This window comes from Schistocerca gregaria, chromosome 2 (genome assembly GCF_023897955.1).
Source record: "Schistocerca gregaria isolate iqSchGreg1 chromosome 2, iqSchGreg1.2, whole genome shotgun sequence".
NCBI classification, from domain to species: domain Eukaryota; kingdom Metazoa; phylum Arthropoda; class Insecta; order Orthoptera; family Acrididae; genus Schistocerca; species Schistocerca gregaria.
Window position 1 is genome coordinate 682,545,672 of NC_064921.1, and position 25,107 is coordinate 682,570,778.

General features: G+C 43.1%; 1 non-coding gene across 1 annotated transcript; it reads right to left on the bottom strand.

Moving 5' to 3' along the window:
• Nucleotides 1-22,771: 22,771 nt before the first annotated feature.
• Trnav-cac (transfer RNA valine (anticodon CAC)) lies at nt 22,772-22,844 on the bottom strand. The gene has a single exon. It is a non-coding gene; the product is annotated as a tRNA-Val (tRNA).
• Between the last annotated feature and the right edge of the window lie 2,263 nt (nt 22,845-25,107).

The window sequence follows — 25,107 nt, forward strand, 5'->3', positions numbered from 1 at the left end:
GAACCTGTTGTCTCAGTCTCTTGGAAGACTTCTTGTCATTATCTCCTGCACCTGCCTTTTTAAGTCCGGTGTGCAGACAGGTGGTGGTCTGGTCCTGGGTGCATTCTGAACTGATTGTATACGCCACCATTTATCAATCAGTTCATGTATGGTGTTTTTTGCTGGCACAGAACGTTCTGGAAATTTCTCCAGAAGAAAATTCTTTGTTATCACAAATAATTTAGTGCGAATGAACCCTTCAACAGCGGCAACACGCTCGGGTAACGAAAACGGCATTATCACACACTCGCACTGTCACACACCGAGGCCATTTTCTCAACTGGTTCTGACAAGTTTCACTGGATGCGGCTGCGGCTGTTTTACTTAAAAACAAACTTCCGGGCAGTGTCGGTATATCAGAGGAAAATTGTTCGTGCGCGACTGTTTGGACGGTGTTTCTCGTTTTCCATTATTACTGACGCTCCCGCATGCAGTGTAACATTGTCGTTGAGTACGACTGGCCTGTTTTACGTGCCGCACCCTACACAAGAAATCGAACGATTAACGATGTATTTTCGAGAGATCCTCACTGCGTTGCTGCTTAGAAACTGTGTATACCCAAAGATGTAGGTTATATATGAAACCCATCAAATACGGGATTCAATAGAAAACAGTGGAATCCACTGTGGCTTTTCCCAAGTTCTGCTTGCAACGCATAACATAATCTTACATCTAATTGTTTGCTTTCCCCTCCACGAAGCAAAAATCAAACTTCTCTTATTCAGTCTTTCACGCTTCGGAATGCTGCAGAACTTGAAATTCTATCTTGTGACCTCACAAAATTCGACCAATTCTACCTTCACGAACGCTTTCATCTTCCTTGAGAGGACGGCTTAAAGCCTTCCTCACATGGGACGTTTTTCTCACGGAGCCGGTCGTAGTTGCTGCACGGTCAGCAACGACCTGCAACATCTCACGGAACGTGCTCTGTTTCGTAATTTGCGACCGCAGCACTCCCCTGTGGGCAGTCTGCGGCATTTGGCGCGTAAATCACACAGTATCTTTGCTAAAATATAAGCGCGTGAGATAGATGCTGTACGTTTGTCAGCGTTTGTCGAAAAAAAGCGGAGGAAATGACGGAGAAGATTCTATACGCGTCGATGGCTTGAACGGCGGATATAGCTGTACATCGATCTGAGATACGTGCTGTACTTGGAGTGACGAACGATGGCGGTCCACTTAGGCTTGTTCTGCGCACCTGCGTCACATGTACTCAAACAGCCAATGAACGCTCAGCAGTGTTCTGAGCGCTGTGCTGTGGATGCTTTATGCGATGCGAGCAGTACATTATACCTCAGCGAGCTATTTCGTAAATTTTTGCTCAAGTTTTGCGAGTTGTCATGGCTGATGGTGGCGATGAGCAAAAAATTCTCCACAAGCAAGAGATAGACATAATTTGCGCGACATACACTTTCACCAGGCGCAAAGCGCGTGTATGTGCGTACCTCAACGGTCGCTTGGAACCAGTAACAATGCATTATTCTTCCTTGTCCCGATCTGCGCGAACCGCCTCCGTTCATTGATCAGAGTATAGTAGAGCTTATTCTCTAACTCAATTGAATCTTTATCCCAGTTTAGATTATATATTGAATATAACTAAAGAATTATAATTAAAGAATAGTGTCTAACGAAAGTTTGCGCACCCGTAATATTGACGTTCTTGATGTTATTTTGAATAATCTTCACTCTGAAGTAAATTGCTTCATCACAAAGACTTCTAGATCGAGATTCCTTTCCTAATTTCATTTGAATGGACATATTTTCTAAGGTACTCAGCATCACTGAAAAAGATATTTACCGACAAGATACAAACATGGGGCAGGATATAAAACCAAAAGATAAGTGTATATGTCTCACACCAAATTCCGTAACAGCAAAAGGTTCCAGTGCATAACTTGTGTACACATTCTGTCGTAGACTGGCACTTACGTGAATATTTTTAGCCGTCGAGGAAACATTCCAGTCATTGTCCTTTGCAACAAAATTTGCAGTAGTTACATTATTTCTCATAAATAAAGTCAACTACAGCAGGTAATACTTCTATTAAATTAATAAGTAATACCCAGAATCTTTTGAAAAACAAATTGTGAAGAAAAAGAGATAGAGGGAAGTGGATGCGATCTTCCTGCGTTTCACTTCAAAGCTCCCTACGCAATCACCTGCGCTACGGTTTCCACATGACAGCCATGAACTGTCAAAAGATTGCATCTACAGCTGTCGTTATCTGATATACAACCATCAAAAAAAGTTTTGCATCACCTCAGTTCCCTGAACTCCTGAAGATAGACGTTGACAGTGGATATTGTATCACAAATACAGTCTCTTTGACTGTTCAGAGATGTCAATAAACTCGTCCAAAGATGTAAACAACCATGCATGAACAGCGCCTACTAGACGGAGGAGGTCCGACAGCCGATCAGTTCCAGTCATTCCACCAGGAAGGTGGGACACGGCTCGTGTTGTCTGTAGTTCAACCATGCCTAGACGGTACGATCATGTACCCATTGTTACTTTGTGCCAGAAAGGGCTCTCAGCAAAGGAAGTGTCCAGGCGTCTCAGAGTGAACCAAAGCGATGTCGTTCGGATATGGAGAAGACACAGAGAGACAGGAACTGTCGATGACATGCCTCGCTCAGGCAGGCCAAAGGCTGCTACTACAGTGGATAAAAAATCTACAGTAAGTCGGCTGTTTAGATTTTTATGTTGGTAACGTCACCTAGAGCTCTGTATGAAAATCACTGGCTGTGCTGTGTGCAGTCTGTGGTTGGTGGGAATTGTTGAAATGGTCGCTATTGTAGTGTTGGGTAGTTGGCTGTTAAAAGCGCGTAGCGTTGCGCAGTTGGAGGTCAGCCGCCAGCAGTGGTGGATGTGTGGAGAGAGATGGCGGCGTTTTGAGAGCAGATGATCTGGACGTGTGTCCATCAGAGACAGTAAATTTGTAAGACTGGATGTCATGAAGTGATATATATATTATGAATTTTGAACACTGTTGTTATTGTGGTCTTCAAATGGCTCTGAGCACTATGCGACTTAACTGCTGTGGTCATGACTCCCCTAGAACTTAGAACTACTTAAACCTAACTAACCTAAGGACATCACACACATCCATGCCCGAGGCAGGATTCGAACCTGCGACCGTAGCAGTCGCGCGGTTCCGGACTGCAGCGTCTAGACCCGCACGGCCACCGCCGCCGGCTGTTGTGGTCTTCAGTCCTAAGACTGGTTTGATGCAGCTCTCCATGCTACTCTATCCTGGGCAAGCTTCTTCATCTCCCAGTACCTGCTGCAACCTACATCCTTCTGAATCTGCTTAGTGTATTCATCTCTTGGTCTCCCTCTGCGATTTTTACCCTCCACGCTGCCCTCCAATACTAAATTGGTGATTCCTTGATGCCTCAGAACATGTCCTACCAACCGATACCTTTTTCTAGTCAAGTCTCTAGTCTCTTCTCCCCAATCCTATTGAACACTTCCTCATTAGTTATGTGATCTACCCATCTAATCTTCAGCATTCTTCTGTGGCACCACATTTCGAAAGCTTCTATTCTCTTCTTGTCCAAACTATTTATCGTCCATGTTTCACTTCCATACATGGCTACACTCCATACAAATACTTTCAGAAATGACTTCCTGACACTTAAATCTATACTCGATGTTAACAAATTTCTCTTCTTCAGAAACGCTTTCTTTGCCATTGCCAGTCTACATTTTATATCCTCTCTACTTCGACCATTATCAGTTATTTTGCTCCTCAAATAGCAAAATTCCTTTACTACTTTAAGTGCCTCGTTTCCTAATCTAATTCCCTCAGCATCACCGGACTTAATTCCACTACATTCCATTATCCTCGTTTTTCTTTTGTTGATGTTCATCTTATATCCTCATTTCAAGACCCTATCCATTCCGTTGAACTGCTCTTCCAAGTCCTTTGCTGTCTCTGACAGAATTACAATGTCATCGGCGAACCTCAAAGTTTTTATTTCTTCTCCATGGATTTTAATACCTACTCCGAATTTTTCTTTTGTCTCCTTCACTGCTTGCTCAATATTAACACTATTAAGGTAAATACATTGTTTGTTCTTTATCAAAATCTTTCATTTGCTAACTATCCCTATCAGTAGTTAGCGGCTTCAGTAGTTAGACTCTTTTATTTAGCTGGCAGTATTTGCGCTCGCTGTATTGCAGTAGTTGGAGTAATGAAGATTTTTGTGAGGTAAGTGATTCATGAATGGTATAGATCAGGGCTTCCCAACGTGTGGTCCGCGTACCTCTTAGGGGTCCGCCGGCTCTTTCTAGGGGGTCCGCGGCCACATTTCATCAAATCGTGTAAAATAATGATTAAAATTATTGAATAAAAATGTGAAAATGAAATTCATCATTATTTTTATTCGTGTGAATAACATGTGCACTTTTACTTCAGGTCGTATTCCCAAGCAGTCTTTGCAGTTCCTAAGTGAGGACGAATACACAGTTTAGTGCCGCAGAATGCGGCTTCTCTGATCAACTGTTTCGCAACAATACGGGCGCTGAAACCTTTTACGCATGCACGGAGCGAGCTTTGTCTAAGAAGCTCCACAGTCGGATTTATTATGTGAAAACGCTTCAAGCACTCCATTGGTGGCGATATCCTGTGGAAGTGGAATAAACAAGCGTAAAAACAGCGAAAGTTATTTGGAAATGGGCTTTATGGAGACAAATAAGGGTAAAGCCCAGTGCGTAATTTGTCCTTCCGAACAGTTCAATGGTTCCAGTTAGATTGCACCGTCATTTTGAAAGTACTCACCCAGATTTCCAGGCTAAAGACATCGATCTTTTCAAAAGAAAGAGTGCTGAACTAGCTGCTTCTCAGCATTGTATGAAAACTCATGCAAAAACCATTAATAAAAATTCGTTAAAAGCGTCTTTCTTGGTTAGCTATCGAGTGGCCATGTTCATATCACTGCAGAAAATCTCATAAAGCCGTGTGTTAATGATATCGTTTCTTGCATGCTAGACGAATTGGGGACATGACACGTGCATTAAGAAACTTTCAGTTCGCATGGGTTTCACTCTGAAACAAAGTTACTGTGCTCTTGACTGACGAGGGGTCCGCCATGGATTTTCGACTGAAGAAGGGGTCAGCCAGCTGAAAAGGTTGGGAAGCCCTGGTATAGATTATTGTTAGTCAGGGCCATTATATTGTAGGGATTATTAAAAGTCAGACTGCGTTGCGCTAAAAATATTGTTTGTCAGTTTAGTGATGATCAGAATAAGTAAAGAGAGAAATGTCTGAGTACGTTCAGTTTCGCTCAGCTGTTTGAAAATCGAGTAAGGTAGGGGGTTTACCAGCACTGTAATTCGCTAATCAAATAACGTAGGGGGTTTACCAGCACAGTAATTCACTAATTTTTCTTAGGGGACGTTTCATATGTCGACGCTTAGGCGAGGATACCTCACTGGAATCTTCTGATTTTTTCTTGTAGTTTGTGCGATTAGTGTAGCTATTGGTTATTGCTAGCACGTAATTATAGACAGAATTTCCTGTTTAGTTGCAGTTTTTCATTGTTGAACAGTAAAACAGTTGTGGCATGCACGTAGATTTGCACCAAGTATTTCGCAGCTATACTAGCAATTAACGAGATACTATTTTCAGTGCTACGTTAATGTGTTTTTTTATTTTGTTCTACGAATTGTGCTTTTCTATGTTATCTTGCGAAATATTGCAACAATAATGGCGTGTGAAAAACGTAATATTAGGCTCCAAAGTAAACTGAGAAATGATAGTGAAGACGAAAGCAGTGTGTTAGCGCCACCATGTAATGAATTAACTAATGTTCAAAGTAGTAATTTGGTAATTGTGTGTAGGGAAATGGAGCGGGCTGCAAATAATGGTGTAGACAGTGAAACAATTAGTGAACAGGGAAGCATTATCGATCGAACGGTCCGCAAAAGCTCGCCTCAGGAATCCGAAATGAGAGGACACAATCTTGCAAATACTGTAGATTCGGGTTTTGCGTCCTCACCGATTTCTTGAATAAGTCAAGACACATTTTCTGCTTTTCAAAATGCGAATATTGCCGGTTCAAATGCACTGCCGAATAGCACTTGGGAACATGTTTCAGACACCAGTGCATTGTTATTACAGTTAATGCAACAAATGGGACAAAGGCTACAAAAGTTAGACACAACGCTTGAACAGAATCAGAAACAAATGGGACAAAATCTTCAAAAGTTAGACGCAATGGAACAAAATCAAAAACAGTCAAAGAGAAAGCTTCAAAAGCTAGACACCACGCTTGGACAAACACGTGAAGGTTTAACTGCTGAGTCACTTAAAATCGAATCGAAATGGCAAAAAATCGGAATGATGTAGAAACACAAATTTGTGAATCTTTCCCAACCTATTTTTTCCGGTCATGAACATGCATTACAGAATCACGAAGGAGCCATAAAGGAACTGTAAACTATTGTTCATGAAAATCACAACACCTTGCAAGCTAAAATTGACCCAGTTGCATCTACCGATTCGGTTACGCAACTTGCAAAAACTCAGGAAAACTTAAAGGACACAGTAGATACGATTTCAACACAAATGGACATTCTGAAACTTGGTTCAGAAAAACACACTGAGGAAATAAGTAAAGCAGCCGAACTTTCGGATCAGTTCACTAACTTATCCACAAAAGTCGATGATGATCTGAATGACACAAGACCTGTAGCCTTCACTGACACATAGGAGTATGAACAAATCAAGAAATTCAAACAAAATCAGAATCAAATTAATACGCAACACGAAAGAGAAATCCGGGAAGTACAAAATCAGTTGGCACAAGTAATACAAGAATTACATATTTCAGAGGACCCTCGCGCTTCAACACTGGAAGAGGGACTTAGAAATACGGAAAAGTCACAAAATAATAACACAGGGCATTGCGGAAATTATGAAAGAAATTGGCATGGTGCACCGAATTTTGAGATGGAACCGTCGACACGACGTAACAATGACCGATATGCGACTTGCCGACACGATGATTTTGACTGTAAACTGATCATTACTACACGTAAATTCAAAACATTTAGGAATTCATCAATTAGAATTTATGTGTGGCTACTTAGAGAATGAACCAGCTGTAAGAATGCGATCGGTCATTCACGATTGTCACGGTGAAGGAGAATTTTATCATACCTTCCTCTCAGCATATTGGTCCAAGCTACACAAGATCGAGTAAAACATAGCATCATAATGATGAAACATTTCGAACAATCTGAATTTTCCAGTCTTGTGAAATATTTTGAAGACATGTTGCACAAGAATCAGTACCTGTCAAACCCATACAGCCCCTCAGAACTCATACGCATTTGCTTAGTCAAATTACCTGAACATTTACGACACATTATTTTGGCAGCACGTTGCAAAGACGACATTGAAGCTTTTCAGGGACTCTTACAAGAATTTTAAATTGACACTGACAATCGCGGGTCTCGAAAACAAGAACACAACAATTACAGGTCACATCCTTCACAATTCCGCGATGACAGAAATAATAAATGGACACGACAAGGCTATTCTTACAACGTAAATCGTGACGAAACAGACACCACCCATATGACAACCATTGGCAGAGTAGTAGTAATTACAGGGAAAGATCACCTCTCCGCAGTAATGACTATCACAGAGACAATCAGAGAAACAGACAATATGGGAACCAAAATAATTGTTATCGAGGGAGACAGAATAACTTTAGACGCAACTATTCCGGGAGAAATTCTCCACCACATGACCGACAAAAAAGAAGCTATGTAAACTACCGACAAAACGACAGACCCGAATTCCATCAGAACTGGCGGGATTCAAACAGGGCAGTGCCCTCTCGACAAGGTGAAGTTGTAGAAGTTAGATCTCCAAATCCCAATAACGATGCGCGCCAACAAAGAAACGGTAGGCAATGACTCACACCGCTCGCAGCCACAATACGTACTTATAAAACTGACGACGCAGCTGCCGTAGCTATTAATTACGTAAAAATGGAAGACATTAGGGACATCTTACTCCAGGAACACGACATAAAACTTAACAACATTGCATATCCTGTAATTCACATTACAGTAAATGACGTAAAATTTACGGCAGTACTTGACTCTGGCAGTCCCATTTCAGTAATTAATGGAACAGCTTTTAGCAAATGCAACAAATCGAACGATTGCCCCACACTTCATTTACGTAAGATTAAATTACAAGGTTCAATTTTTGGAAAAACTGTAGATGTACGTGAAGAAACCAACTCAGAATTCTTTTGTCAAAGCTACAGTTTCTCAATGACATTTCTTACTGTTCCGTTACTGTCGACGGAAATTATATTGGGAGTAGACTTTTTGAATGAATACAAAGCAATCTTAAACTTTCACGATGCTGAAATAAGTTTAGAGAAAGAACGTAAGTCAATAGCTTTGTAATTTGAAGATTGGCTCTCAAACCATGACGAGGAAATTAATCGCCTTTACCTCCCGTTAGACAACAGTTCGGAATATTCGACGGAACTTGACACTAACAATCACTCTGCAAGTATTGAGAGGGATGATATCGACGGCGTATTTGATACTAACAAGTTAATTCAGAATAAAATTCAAACAATTGAGAATTGTAATGACACTGATAGGCAGAATCTTTTTGAGATTTTAGAAGTACATACCACAGTTTTTACTCACAAAACAGGAACAAACAGAGGATTTCAATACCAATTTCGTGTTCGTGAGCATACTAAATTTTGTGTTAGACCATACGTAATTCCAGCACATTATAGGGACTGTGTTAGAACAGAAATACAATTTATGCTTGACGAGGGCATTATTAAGCCTGCAGTAAGCTCATACAACAATCCATTACATGTTGTTGAGAAGAAAAATGGATCGACCAGGTTTGTTTTAGATTCGAGACAAATCAATACTATCATCATTCCTGAAACAGACAGGCCACAAACACTGAAAGAACTTCTTAAAAATTTTAATGGTGTAAAAGTGTTATCTTCCATTGATCTCAGATCCAGTTTTCATCAGATCTAACTTCATCCAGAATGTAGATAATACACAGCTTTTCTTTGTTTCGGCGTTTGTTATCAATTTCGGAAACTTCCTTTTGGTTTGAACATTTCTTCTACAGCATTCATTCGTGGGCTAAATTCCATATTACCTGAGTTCTTATAACGTCACATCACCTTATATGTGGACGATATTCTGATAGCAGAAGCCTCATGGGAACAACATAATCGCATCCTCAACAGCGTGTTACGTATTTTTGCAGAATCTGGAATTACAGTTGACTTGGAAAAGTCTGAATTCGGTAGGACAAAGGTGAAGTTTTTGGGACATATTATTTTTGTGAAAGCATTCAGCCGGATCCTGAGAAGTTAGAAGTGATCAGACCCATTCCAGTTCCATCCACAACAAAACAAGTCCGCAGTTTTCTATGTCTCGTAAATTTTTACCGTCTTTTTCTGAATATGTAAATTGTAGTTACACAGAAGGCAACCTCGGGAAAAATTTTAGTATTCTTTACAATCAGAAAGTCGCCTTTGAAAACTTCATCACCACATCTTTAATGGACATTGCTCATGAACAAGATAAAGATCCGATTGGGAAAGACATCAAAAGTAAATGGCATGAAGAGACACAAACACAGATTTGGCTTTATTATCTGGTTGGAAACAACATACTCTTCAAACGCTGCACTGTTGATGACAAGCTATGGGTACTTTGCATTCCTGCCGATTTTGTTAATAAGCTCATTTGGAACATTCATTTCAGCTACGCATATTTTGGTCCAAGAAAATGTTATCATATTCTTTGGACGAGTTATTACTTTAACATTATGGAAAAGAGAGTTCGGAGAGTCTTGTCTGTTTGCAAACTTTGCCAAAAGGCTAAACCATCTACTTTCTCACATCGTGCTCCGCTGTTTCCTATCATCCCTTCTAAATTAAAAGAATTTGCTGCAGTTGATCTCTTGGGACCCCTTGTCAGAACATCGCATGGATTTTCGTACGTTCTAGTCGCTGTTGAACTTACTTCAAAATTTGTTTCTTACTCTCCGTTACGTAAAGCCACTGGATGGTCTGTATCCAACGCTTTTGTTAAAAATTTCTTACGTGAAGTTGGACACGTTAGTAAAGTCATTTCAGATAACGGACCGCAATTCAGATCTGCTGATTGGTCACGTATGCTTCGGAATCATAAAATCAAATCTATTTTTATTTCATTGTACTCACCACATTGTAACCCGTCTGAACGCATTATGAAAGAAATCAATAAGCTTTGCAGACTTTATTGTCACAGGAAGCATCAGTATTGGAACAGATATTTACACTTATTTCAAAACGTGCTGAATGAAATGCCTCATGACTCCACTCCTTTACCACCTATTCTTGTACTGAAGAATGAAGAACCACCAATCAGAATCAGAGAGCTTGTCCCTTTTCCGAATACACATAAACTTCGACACAAAGACATAATTAATTTGGCTATTAAAAATATAAATTCTGTTGCAGACAAAAGGAGAAAACTACACGGTAAAGATAATGCAAAGAAATTATATATTGGTCAGAAAGTTCTCATTAAAGCTCATTCATTGTCAAACAAGTAGAAACACTTGAGTCACAAAGTCGATCTGGTTTATAATGGACATTACAGAATCCGACGTATACCACATGATAATTGCGTTCAAGTTGAAACTCTGCGTACTAGGAAGAGTACAGGTTTACACCGCATTTCACATTTAAAAGCGTTTATTGAGAGATAATCTGCTTTTTAACTTATTTTTTGCTATACAATTTTTCACTTTACATTACTAGTATGCTTTGTCAGACTTAGGATCTGTTAACATGCAACAATGTTTGAAGGTAAATATTTAGTCAAGAACCAAGATAACTTATTTAACCAGAAATTACGAATGCATTGTAATAGTGAACAGACGACACAGTGTTGTTATTTGTACATTCTTGGCTTGTTAGTTGTACGATTACGTAACGAATATATTGCTTACATACTTAGAACATATAATGCTAATGAGATTTTAATGCAACATTTTGGTTTACTTGCAAAGATATTCTTTATTTGAAGTACATTATGTGAGATTAGAGATGACTTGGCATTTGGTTTCTTTGATAGATACACGATTATATCACGACGCTACTAATATATGGCACAATTTACATTGTTGTTTTTGCGTGTACCTGTTTTATATCTGCACGGTTTTTCTGTATTATTCTGGAAAGTAAAACATGTTTTAGTAGTAACTTTGTGTTATAGATACAATGAGACAGCCTTTTCCGTAGCACAACAATACGTTACAGTACAGTACTTAATTCATCACGGCAATAAGCGTGTTAACTAGGATATCTATAGGCAAAGCATTTCACTTTTGTTTATTACGAAGTAACTTCATTGACCTCTACATAACTTTGCTTACGGACGACGATAATTACGACACTTGGCACATTTTTTTACCCTCAAGTAATGACAGAGTTTATCTTACAACAAGACGCACAATTTAGCGCTCCAGTACACGTATTTGTGTTATTAATTTTGTACTTAAAACATTTATCTTTAGAGATTTTTGAATTACACACTTCATTCCATTTCTGTAATCTGTAACACCTGAGGGTACAATTACATTAATCCTCAGCGGCTACACGCCTACTTTGTGTACCATGTCTTTGGCAAGCACAAGGAGCCCTAGCTAATATGGTATTTGCTTATACAACTTTACACATCGGTACCATATTTCTCTAACACATAAATTACACAGCCATCTGATCATTTAACTGAGAGACAAACATTTTTTTTATTACATCAGTGACACATGTTTACGCAATTACACAGTTGGATAACTTCACATTTATGAAATTGTATTTTGTCTGTACTTTGTAAACTGTTCATATTTTTTCGGAACCATTGTGATACTATGAGAGCTTTGAATGACATATTTGGTATGGGATCATGATTTTTAAAGTACGTTTGAGGTAGATGACACTTTTGACATGAGCAGATAATTTTTTTTAGGTTTTGAAATTATTGGAGGAAGCTACGACGATTTTGAGAGTTGACTGAGGTGTTATGATGGTATTATTACGATGACTATGTATATTATGCTGCTGAGGTATGTTTATGATCAATAAGCTGATGCTATACGAGGAATTTGATTATGCTATGTATTTATTATGATGAAATATTGAACAAGTGTCGACGAATAAGGTAAGGAATGAGTAGTGGTTAGGGACTCTGACTTGTGAAAAAGGATGTTGGAAACCAAGAATCATACTTTAAGAGTTATGAAATGTGTGTAAATGTGTGAAAGTATCACAATGCCGGCGAAAATTTTTTGGACACTGTTATATTTATAGTATTTTGTTTGTACACATTTGTAAAGAAAATTCTCGACCTGTGAAATTTTTTATATGAGACTGTCACAGCTGTCGTAAATGTTTTGGTAAGAAAGTTAAGTGACCTTCACGTAATGCGTCGTGGGCGCCCAGCTGTGCCACCTGCCTGGAGAAAAGACTTTACGTGAAAAAGAAAGGAGACCATTAACCTCTATATTGACATTCCTTTGTAGAAAGCATCGCAAATACGACACTTTCTGATATTTACTAAAATGGCTAATGAAACGATGAGAAACATTTCACAGCTGTTGTCTTGCTGGTTGAGAGATTTTTTATCTGCTTATGAAATGCCATATGGCTAGTGAATGACGTTTCATCCCATGCTTTATGTATTTATTTGGTCATTTTGTTTGATATCTTGTTGGTTAAAATAAATATAATAGATGTACTAATATCACTATTTTCTGTCTACAGACCCATTAAAGAATAATTCTGTGATGTACTTTCTTAGAAAAGAGAGCACAAATAGACATTTCCCTTCACGGGAATTGCATACATAATTTTTGTCAATGACTGGGTAACTTGTTTCGTAGAGTAAGTCAAGGTGATGCATCACTCTAGTGTTAAGATGTGACATACTTATGAGATATTTCCTGTCTTTACTGCAATATTTTTTCTGCTTGAGCTTTGTCATGTTTAGGTATAAGTTACAGCATTTGCTGCTGTTGTTTGCCAGGCACAGTTCTACTGAATTTTACATTGTATTAAGCCAGTTGTACTAGTGATTTATTTTTTTTTTTTTTTGCACCTTGGCTCACATTAGTGGTAATGTTGCATTTGCTTTGCTAATTTAGATATACTGCTGCTTGCTTTGCCAGTTTGCATTTTTTTGTCATTGCTGGTTGAGTTAATTTGTTGTGTGTTGCTGCATTGCCTCGTCCCTTAGTGTATATATCTGAGCTCAGTAGATTTAAGATAGCTTAAGATGGGGTAGGCTATATAAGAGACCGAGTTGTGATGAATTGGAAGAAATGCATCGAGAAACTATAAGAAAATGGTTTGGCCAAAAAAGTTGTGTACAGTGGGGAATAACTATTTTCAAAGAGGATATGAATAGAATACAGAAGGCATGCTTGGATTGGATTTTTTTGTGTGGAAACAAATGCCGAAATAAGAGAAAAGATCTATGGAATGAAGTTTTGGGTTGGACTGCAGTACTAGGCGTCTCACTGAAAACAAACTCTCTCCTTTCCTTTTGTGTTATTCCGCCAAGTGTTTGTGTACCCTTGTGTATTTGTGTTTTCCCTGTCTTCACGTGTTTAGCTAATAAGATTTATGTTGTAGAATTTTTCTAATACTAAGCTACACTCACTATGATGAGGAATGCTGTTATCCTCAAATATAATTTGCATTAATAATATGTTATTCACTTTGTAAAGCTGTTTTTCGAAAAGCTATTCTGATCTTTGATGTATTTACATATGTCATAATTCCTGTAACACTGATGTATATGTTTATTTCTATTCTTTTGTAAAGCCCGTATTACTACAAATGTTATCTGTATTGTTATGTTCTTTAATGATGTATTTTTTTACCTTTGTAACTGTATTCTTATGCTGTAAATTTATAACTATATAGACACCAGTTCTTCAAATTAAGTTACACTCCTGGAAATGGAAAAAAGAACATATTGACACCGGTGTGTCAGACCCACTATACTTGCTCCGGACACTGCGAGAGGGCTGTACAAGCAATGATCACACGCACGGCACAGCGGACACACCAGGAACCGCGGTGTTGGCCGTCGAATGGCGCTAGCTGTGCAGCATTTGTGCACCGCCGCCGTCAGTGTCAGCCAGTTTGCCGTGGCATACGGAGCTCCATCGCAGTCTTTAACACTGGTAGCATGCCGCGACAGCGTGGACGTGAACCGTATGTGCAGTTGACGGACTTTGAGCGAGGGCGTATAATGGGCATGCGGGAGGCCGGGTGGACGTACCGCAGAATTGCTCAACACGTGGGGCGTGAGGTCTCCACAGTACATCGATGTTGTCGCCAGTGGTCGGCGGAAGGTGCACGTGCCCGTCGACCTGGGACCGGACAGCGGTGACGCACGGATGCACGCCAAGACCGTAGGATCCTACGCAGTGCCGTAGGGGACCGCACCGCCACTTCCCAGCAAATTAGACACACTGTTGCTCCTGGGGTATCGGCGAGGACCATTCGCAACCGTCTCCATGAAGCTGGGCTACTGTCCCGCACACCGTTAGGCCGTCTTCCGCTCACGCCCCAACATCGTGCAGCCCGCCTCCAGTGGTGTCGCGACAGGCGTGAATGGAGGGACGAATGGAGACGTGTCGTCTTCAGCGATGAGAGTCGCTTCTGCCTTGGTGCCAATGATGGTGGTATGCGTGTTTGGCGCCGTGCAGGTGAGCGCCACAATCAGGACTGCATACGACCGAGGCACACAGGGCCAACACCCGGCATCATGGTGTGGGGAGCGATCTCCTACACTGGCCGTACACCTCTGGTGATCGTCGAGGGGACACTGAATAGTGCACGGTACATCCAAACCCTCATCGAACCCATCGTTCTACCATTCCTAGAGCGGCAAGGGAACTTGCTGTTCCAACAGGACAATGCACGTCCGCATGTATCCCGTGCCACCCAACGTGCTCTAGAAGGTGTAAGTCAACTACCCTGGCCAGCAAGATCTCCGGATCTGTCCCCTATTGAGCATGTTCGGGACTGGATGAAGCGTCGTCTCACGCGGTCTGCACGTCCAGCACGAACGCTGGTCCAACTGAGGCGCCAGGTGGAAATGGCATGGCAAGCCGTTCCACAGGACTACATCCAGCATCTCTACGATCGTCTCCATGGGAGAATAGCAGCCTGCATTGCTGCGAAAGGTGGATATACACTGTACTAGTGCCGACATTGTGCATGCTCTGTTGGCTGTGTCTATGTGCCTGTGGTTCTGTGGGTGTGATCATGTGATGTATCTGACCCCAGGAATGTGTCAATAAAGTTTCCCCTTCCTTCTTATTTCAATTTCAATTTCCAGGAGTGTACATTTCACTGCACACGTTTCTGTTGGTCATAGTATATGCACAATAGATAAGAAGTTGGGACTGTTAGTGTTTGCACGTGTGTTGATAATTCAGCAAGGGACTGGTTAACAGCATTGCTGGTTGTAAAGACATACCATACAGTTTGTGAGTGCACAAGAGGTGGTTTATGGACTTGCTATATTGTCCACAAGACTCTTCGATGGTGATTGTGCACCTGCACAATTGCAACAGATGGCTGCTGGCCGTCTCTACAAGGACCTCAGTGGGTCTGCACCTCTGGTGGCTCACCAACACCATAATCTCTACCAGGACAACAGTGGCTCTGCTCTGTGATGACCTACATACTAATATTCTCCAAAACGTCGACTGACTCTGCAGTAGGTTTGCTCTGTCGTGGCCCATTACCTGTCTGTGTTTTGAGAGTCAGCACTGTCTTTCCGCTGGAAGGTCAACACTACTTCTTCAAGGCAGCATGGAAATCCACTACTTCTGTGTGCATTTTCTTTTACTGATCGGACTTTGTGCAATTAAATTATACTGTGATGAATGATCAGGACTGTCTTTAAGAGAACAATATTTGCTTTTGACCAACAGTGTATCAATAAGTGCGTACATTTGATTTCTTTGTTATCGTAATTATAAAAAAAAATTCAAATATGTATTGGCCACTGCCCAAAACAATTTGTAAAATTTTTTATGGGGAGCAGGGGGCTATCTAAGTAGGCTGTTTAGGTTTTTATGTTGGTACGTCACCTAGCGCTCTGTATGAAAATCACTGGCTGTTCTGTGCGCATTCTGTGGCTGCTGGGCATTGTTGAAATAGTCGCTATTGTAGTGTTGGGCAGTTGGCTGTTTACAGCGTGTAGCGTTGCGCAGTTAGAGGATGTGTGGAGAGAGAGGCGGAGTTTTGAGAGCAGATGATCTGGACGTGTGTCCATCAGAGACAGTAAATTTGTAAGAATGGATGTCATGAACTGTTATATATATATAATGACTTTTGAGCACTATTAAGGTAAATACATTTTTTGTTCTCTATCAAAATCTCTCATTTTGCTAACTATTCCTATCAGTAGTTAGTGACTTCAGTAGTTAGAATCTTTTATTTAGCTGGTAGTATTGGCGCTAGTTATATTGCAGTAGTTGGAGTAATGAAGATTTTTGTCAGGTAAGTGATTCATGAAAGGTATAGGTTATTGTCAGTCAGGGCCATTCTTTTGTAGGGATTATTAAAAGTCAGATTACGTTGCGCTAAAAATATTTTGTGTCAGTTTAGTGATGATCAGAATAAGTAAAGAGAGAAATATCTGAGTACGTTCAGTTTTTCTCAGCTGTTTGAAAATCAAATAACGTATGGGTTTTACCAGTACAGTAATTCACTAATTTTTATAAGGGGACGTTTCACTACCTACAGATTATGGCTCGGAAGAACCCTGACAGCAGACTGATGATCATAGCTGTTAAGTCCCATAGTGCTCAGAGCCCTGACAGCAACGTCCCCATATTGAATAACGCTTTTCGTGCAGCCACAGGACGTCGTGTTAGGACTAAAACTGTGTGAATAGCCTGCATGAGGCGCAGCTTCACTCCCAACACCCATGGCGAGATCCATCTTTGCAACCACAACACTAAACAGCGCAGTACAGATGGGCCCAACAACACGCCGAATGGACTGCTCTCTTCACTGATGAGTGTCACACATGCCTTCAACCAGACAATCATCGGAGACGTGTTTGGAGGCAACCTGGTCGGGCTGAATGCCTTAATACCTGTCCAGTGAGTGCAGGAAGGTAGAGGTTCCCTGATGTTTTGGGTTGGTATTATTTGGGGTCCACGTACGCCACTGTTGGTCATGGAACGCGCCGTAACGGCTGTACGATACGTGTATGCCTTCCTCCGACCGGTAGTGCAATCACATCGGCACCGTATTGGCGTTGCATTCTTCTTCATGGACTACATTTTGCGCCCCCATCTTGAGAATAACTTCCTTTAGGATAACGACATCGCTCCACTAAAGTGACCATCATGTTCTCCAGATATGAGCCCTATCGAACATCCGTGGGATAGATATAAAAGGGCTGTTTATGTATGAAGTGACCTACCAACCACTCTGAGGGATCTACAAGGAATCGCCGTTGAGGAATGGGACAATCTGGACCAACAGTGCCATGATGAACTTGTGGATAATATGCCACGACGAATACAGGCATGCATTAGTGCAGGAGGGCGTGCTACTGGGTATTAGAGGTACCGGTGTGTACAGCAATCTGGACCACCACTTCTCAAGGTCTCGCTGTTTGGTGCTACAACAAGCAATGTGTGTTTTCATGAGCAATAAAAAGGCGGAAATGATGTTTATGTTTATACCTATTCCCATTTCCTGTACAGGTTTCGGAACTCTCGGAAGTGAGGTGATGCAAATCTTTTTTTGATTTCTGTATAATTATGACAAACTGTATTAAAACGACCCGCTTTTGATAGCCATAGCATTGAAATGGTATACTTTTATAGCATACAAGGTATAACACGGAAAATATCAAATACAGGAAGATTATATACAACAACACGTTATTTGTTACCATTTGATTATCTCAAATCTTAGTTAAAATTACACGTTTCTGAGAGATGCGCAACTTGCTGATGCTTTGAGATAGCTTAAACGTACTTTACAGTGAACAAAACCCACCAAATACGTAGACTAACTCAATACAGTATGGCAGCTCCTTAGTTCTGCTTGTGAGGTTGAAATGATGTCACATCTCATTGGCCGCAAAGAGGTAAAGATTCTTCATTTCACATTCTGCAGCGTAGTAGAACTCGGAATTCCTCGCTGTGACGTCAGTAGCTCCTCTTTCACGTGTGGTTTAACGTCCCATGAGAAGACGGCCGATGTAATGGTGGCCTCTTTGTAGAATGGTCCGGCCAGCAGAACACCCAGACCAAGTCGAGTGGTGCGACTTTTCTCTGTTGGTCGGTGCTTGGGCGATGTCTATTCTTCTAAAGAAGGCAAGCGAGAGGTGGGCGGGCAAACTGGGCTGCTGCCCGCGGCAGACAGCGCGACATCGTGAAACCACTGGCCTCGCTGTTAATTTCTGTGACGTAATGGGTGACGAGCGGGTTGAGGCTCAGCGTGCTGACGAAAATAAGACACGACTATATTTTTTCTGAGCAAAAGCTTTGAAACTTTTTACGAAGTACAGAATGGCTGGCGAATGAAAAGTACACTTTGCTGTTCCGCCAGGGGGCTCGCCGCTCTTTCTCGGGTTCGTGCTTGGCTACCACGGGGCCACCACAGCCTTTGCAGCATCTTTTCCCTTCCATTCTGAATGTCTATCCTCTTGCTGTTCTGTTCTGTCTGAGCTGTTTTTGGAAATGTACTCTGCTTTTTCGGTAGTCAGTTTCGGAATATTCTCCACTGTTTTTCGTTCCTTTTTTCTTTCTTTGTTCACATTCTTCTATCGTTCCTCCGCTTCGGTGTTTCTTCTTCCTCCCTGTGCGCTCCTGAATGCGGGCCCACGCGTCTGACGCGTAATAGTTGACTGAGTAACGCTCAATTCCCAGTCCCTGGTCGACAGATAGGGTTCGCACGTACCTCCTGATACAGGTTCGTCCAGGGAGGGGTGCTTGCCTGTGCTGCTACCTTCCAAATTGGCAATTGATCCCCCTGCCAGGTGTTCGGAGGTGTGAGCTGAGGTGTGAACAATCACCTACGGGGTGTGCGCCCCCTACTGAAGGTGGGTCCCAGGCGGAAGGAGCGCGCCACCGGAGACGCAGGCAATCATAGTAGATTTTCTCGCAATGCGCCAATCATCTTCACAGTCAAAGGCTACGAAACTTAAACGGAATGAAGCTAACGATTCAAAGACCTTCCTAGCAGCACTACAGTTAATTGTGGTTTCACGTACTACAGACAGACAGTCCTATGATACGATAACCCATTTATTATTCAGAAAGGTGTTGATGCAGTACCTGGCGCTGTGAAATCTAGCTCTCGTTTAGACTATGGTACTTTGCTTTTGGAGACTACTTCTAAGCACGACAACTGCTTGCGGCTTCACTCCCCCATGGCTATCCTGTTTGTGTCGAGGCCCATCGAACACTGAATCCTTCCTGTTCTGTTATTTGTACTAGGTTCAAAAATGGTTCAAATGGCTCTGAGCACTATGGGACTTAACATCTGAGGTCATCACTCCCCTAGAAGTAACCTAAGGACATCACACACATCCATGCTCGAGCCAGGATTCGAACCTGCGACCGTGTACTAGGTTGCTCGATGGTCTGACCGATGCAGAAATCCAAACGTACCTCTCTGGTACGGGTGTCATTGTAGTCCATCGTATGACGGAAAAAGGTGACGCCTCCTTAGTGCCCACACACACTCTTTCTCGCTTTTGATAGAGTGGTTCTTCCATCACAGATCAAAGCAGATTATGAAGTTATCACAGTGACACCTTATATTCCAAACCCAATGTGCTGCTACCAGTGTCACCATTATTACAACCATACTCGAGGGTCCTGTCGACATCCATCCAAATGTGTAACCTATGGTAGGGATGCTGACTAGGGAGACTGTCTGTCTCTGTCTCCCACTGCATCAAGTGCAATGGCGACCATGCCGCCTCCTCGCGCTATTGTCCTGTGTACCTCGATAAGCGGGTTGTGCAGGAGATCTCAGTAAAGGAAACAGTGTCTTATCCGGTCTCTCGAAAGCTGTTGGCTGGTCGGAAACACTGCGTTCTACCATCTGGCACCTACAGTATTGTTCTTGCTGCATCTTACTCCATGAAGGACATGGGCACACAGACATGTACCCTCAAATTTAGTACCACTGTTGTGAAATCGCCCAGCAACGTGGTACGGTAAAAAAAAAATTAAAAAAAGTCAAATGTGTGTGAAATCTTATGGGATTTAACTGCTAAGGTCATCAGTCCCTAACTTTACGCACTAATTAACCTAAATTATCCTAAGGACAAACACACACACCCATGCCCGAGGGAGGACTAGAACCTCCGACGGGATCAGCTGCAGAGTCCATGGTTGCAGCGCTTCAGACTGCTCGGCTAATCCCGCGCGGCGTGTGGCGTGGTATCATCTCCGTCTCCTCCTCCAGCTGTGCAACAAGCCACCAAACTTCTGCCTCAAGAGGCGCAGTCATCAGCTACACCACCAGCAGGCTGGAAAGGACAGAAGGAATACTCCCGTTAAGACTCCCTATGTCCCTCGAACCAACCAACGTCCGAGTCTTCCTCTGGCAACCAGCAAGACTCCAGAAATCAAACAAACGCAAAAGGTCTTCTCCTTCTCTGGCTCAGGGATCCTCTTCGACAGTGTCGCCACATGATACACTCGCCCCGCCGACCTCCGCGTCGCCAGTGCAACCCACCCAGCGTTTTTCTGCCCCGGACTCCCCACGCCGACAGAAGGGGATTGCCAGTGCTTCTGTAGACCTCATGGAGCATGGTCCTCCCACTTCTGTACCCTGTAGCAGCGAGTCTTCCACGGCTGGCACTCTGCAGCCCCCGAGGTGACACCCGTTCATTTTTTCCTCATCATGACTCTCCTCCACTGGAAAATTCTCGGTCTTCAATCCAACAAAGAGGATTTACAGCTACACTTAGCATCGCAGCGTCAACTTTTTCTCTACCTTTAGGGAAAAAAAATTGTGTCCTCGTGACCGCTTTTAGCTCTTGCATTTCTTCTGAGTCCATTTTGATCTTCCCTCCGAGGACGGCATTCCGTCTCATGGAGAAGTCATGCTGCTTGTATGGGATGATATTCACAGTCAATCCATCTCTCTGAATACCGCCTTGCAGTTCGCCTTTCTCTTCCTCATTTGACCTTCTCCTTTTGTACTATTTGCATCCCTCTGTGATTCGATGTCACCAGGGCAGACTTCCTCCAGCTTATTGGTCAGCTACCTCACCTCTTTCTGCCACTCGGTGACTTCAATGCACACCATCCCCTTTGGGGTTCTCCCAGAACCTGCCTGAGAGGTGTCCTCTTGGCTAACCTCAATCAACCTCGTCTGCCTTAATGCGGGAGCACCCACGTCTCTTTCAGACTCCATACACACCTCTTTCCATTTGTACCTATCCTTCTGCACTTCTCAGATTGCCCATCGATCGAGTGGCCTCTCTGACACATATTCAAGCGCCCATTTCCTGGGTGCTATGTTTGCTGACTCCTACCCTACCTATGTGTACGCGTAAATGGCAGCTTACTAAGTCCGACTGGAGGCTTTATTTCGCAACCTTCGACGAACAACATTTCCCCAGTTCTGATGAATAGGTATAATATCTTACAAATGTTATCCTTACCGAAACAGAATTATCCATTCCTCGCACTGCCTCTTTAACACGCCGTGTCCCGGTCCCTTGGTGGACTGAGGCACGCCGTGACGAAATTCACGCGGAGACGTGCTCTCCGCATGTTTAATCGTCAACCTATGATGGCATACTGCATTCATTATAAATAATTGCGTACACAGTGTCTTCGCGTCTTTGGGATAGCAAAAGAGCTAGCTGGAATTCATATAGTTCCACTTCCTGTTTCATCGTGTGGGCCAACCTCCAACGACTCTCTGGGACCCAGTTTCGAGCCTCGCAGTAGCAGAAGATGTCATTGTGGACCCTGTTGCTATCTCCAACACCTTGGGCCGCTATTTTGTGGAGACTTCGAGCTCTTCCCACTATCACCCTACCTTCCTTCATCGGAAACGAGCGGAGGAGTCTCAGGCGATTCCCTCCTCTTCTCAGAATCATGAGCGCTACAATGTCGCCTTTACAATGAGGGACCTAGATCATGCTTTCACTTCACACGGATCCTCCACCCAGGACCAGACGATGTTCACATTCAGATGTTGCACCTTTTTCTTGCGGGCAACATTTTCTGCTTCATATACACAGCCCCATCTGGGCGTAGGGCGCGTTTCCCAGGCACTGGCGTAAAACCATTCTCATACCCATAGCTAAATCCGGTAAGGACAAATACGTTCCTTCTAGCTAGCGCCCCATTTGTCTAACCAGCTGTGTTGGCAAGTTGATGGGACGTATGATTCATGCCCAGCTGCTATGGTGGTTCGAGTCTCTCAATGTACTAATTACTGCACACAGTGGATTTCGAGATCGCCGTTGTGGTGGTGGTGGTGGTGGTTAGTGTTTAACGTCCCGTCGACAACGAGGTCATTAGAGTCGGAGCGCAAGCTCGGGTTAGGGAAGGATTGGGAAGGAAATCGGCCGTGCCCTTTCAAAGGAACCATGCCGGCATTTGCCTGACGCGATTTAGGGAAATCACGGAAAACCTAAATCAGGATGGCAGGAGACGGGATTGAACCGTCGTCCTCCCGAATGTGAGTCCAGTGTGCTAACCACTGCGCCACCTCGCTCGGTCCGCCATTGTGCAGTTGACCATTTCGTTACTTTGTCCACCCGTGTCATGAACGATTTTCTGTGGAAATTCTGGATGGGGCTGTGTTTTACGATTTGGAGAAAGCCTACGACACCTCGTGGAGAACTGATATCCCTTTCTACACATGGGGCTTCGGTGGTCGCCTGCCCCGTTTCCTTCAGGAATTTTTAAAAGACCAAGTTTTCAAGGTACGTTTGGGTTCTGCCTTGTCGGACAACTTTATCCAGGAAAACAGCGTGCCTCAGGGTTCCGTCCTGAGCGTCATCCTCTTTGCTATCCCCATTAACCCTATAATGGCCTGTCTCCCGCCAGGCATCTCCGGCTCCCTTTACGTTGACGATTTTGCCATCTATTGCTGATCTCCCCGGGCCTCTCTCATTGAGCGGCGTCTTCAGCGCTTTCTGAGTCGTCTTTACTCATGGAGCATCGACAATGGCCTTCGTTTTTCCACTGACAAAACAGTTTGTACAAATTTCTGGAGGCGCAGTTGGTTTCTTCCACCGTCTTTACACCCTGGGCCTGCTGCCCTTCCGTTCGTTGATACTACGAAATTCCTGGGGCTCATGTTCGACAGGAAACTTACTTGGTCCTCCCACGTGTCTTATCTGCCAGCCCGTTATACACAGTCCCTCAATGTCCAACGTGTTCTAGGAGGTACTTCCTGGGCAGCAGATTGAAAGACCCTCTTGTTTGTACCAATCCCTTCTCCGTTCGAAACTAGACTATGGGTGTATCATTTTTGCTTCTGCACGTTTGTCCGGTCGCAATACTATCCACCATCGTGGCATCCGTTTAGCCGCTGGCATCCTTTACACTAGCCTGGTTGAGAGTCTGTAGGCAGAAGCTGCCGAACTACCACAGTCCTACCGCCGTGACTTTCTTCTCAGCACATATGCATGCCGTTTGTCTGCCATGTGTAGCCACGCATCCTACGCCTCCTTCTTCGATGACTCCCTTTATCGCCAGTATGGTGCGCATCCCTCTTCTCTGTTACGCCCTGGAGCTTCACATGGAACTTCTCTGTAGTACCTTTGTGTACACTGAGGGCTCTCGGACTGACCAAGGTGTCAGGTGTGCCTTCGTCGCTGTCGCCGACGTTTTCCGGTTTCGGATTCTGCAACACTGCTCAGTATTTACAGCAGGGCTCTTTGCCCTGTATCAGGCCACGCAGTACATCCGGCGCCACTGGCTTTTCGACTGCATCATTTGCTCAGTCTCTGTCAGTGCCCTTCAAAGCCTCTGTGCGCTGTCCATCCCTTAGTCCAATGTGTCCAGGAAAGCTGTCACTCAGTTTTGATGGAACCACTATACTGTTTACGTGGGTTCCTGGTCACGTTGGAAAGAAACGAAACGAAGCCGCTGATGCTGATGCGAAGTCTACAGTCCTCGTACCTCAGCTCTCTAGTTCTTCATTCTCTCTTATGATCTCTGTGTTGCCGTCTATCAGCCGGTGGTGTTACTTTGGCATCACCACTGATCCTCACTTCATGGGAATAAGCTCCGGGTTATTAAGCCTCTCCCACCGTCTTGGACGACCTCCTCTCGGCTGTCTCGCCGCGAGGAGATCATTTAATCAGGTTGCGTATTGGGCACTGTCTTTTTAGTCATCGCCATTTGTTAAGTGGTGCTCCCCCACCACTTTGTGCGGATTTCGTTCAACTTTTGACGAACCGCCATTTCCTGACGAAATGTCATTTTTTAACCACTTACTTCCGTTTGTGTATGCTGTCCGAGTTGTCGGCAGTTTTAGCGAACGACGCGCAGGCTGTCGATCGCGTTTTACTTTTTATCCGTAGTAGCGATATGGCGAAGGCCATTTCATTTTTAGTTCTGGACTTCCGTTTCTCTATGTCGCATTTTATAGACGTTTCTCCACGCCCGTGTTTCTATCTGTCTTCTCTTCCGTCGATTGGGATTAACATGTAGTCGTTTTTAATTCCTCTCCTTGCCTTCGTGTTCTACAGTTTTGAGATGAGCGCATATGACCCTAGTTGTTTTTGCACCCTAAAACAAAACAAGACAAAACATTTTGCTGTAATATTTTATTTCCTATAGTAACTACAGCCTCCCAGAATTAGTGATTATTGAACCTGTAACCTTCTGTTGGGAAAAGAAAATTTCGGAGAAGGGATTAAAGTTCAGGGAGAAGAAATAAAATGATGTTTGCCGATGACACTGTAGTTCTGTCACAGACAGCAAACGACTTGGATGTGTAGTTGAATGGAACGGACAGTGTCTTG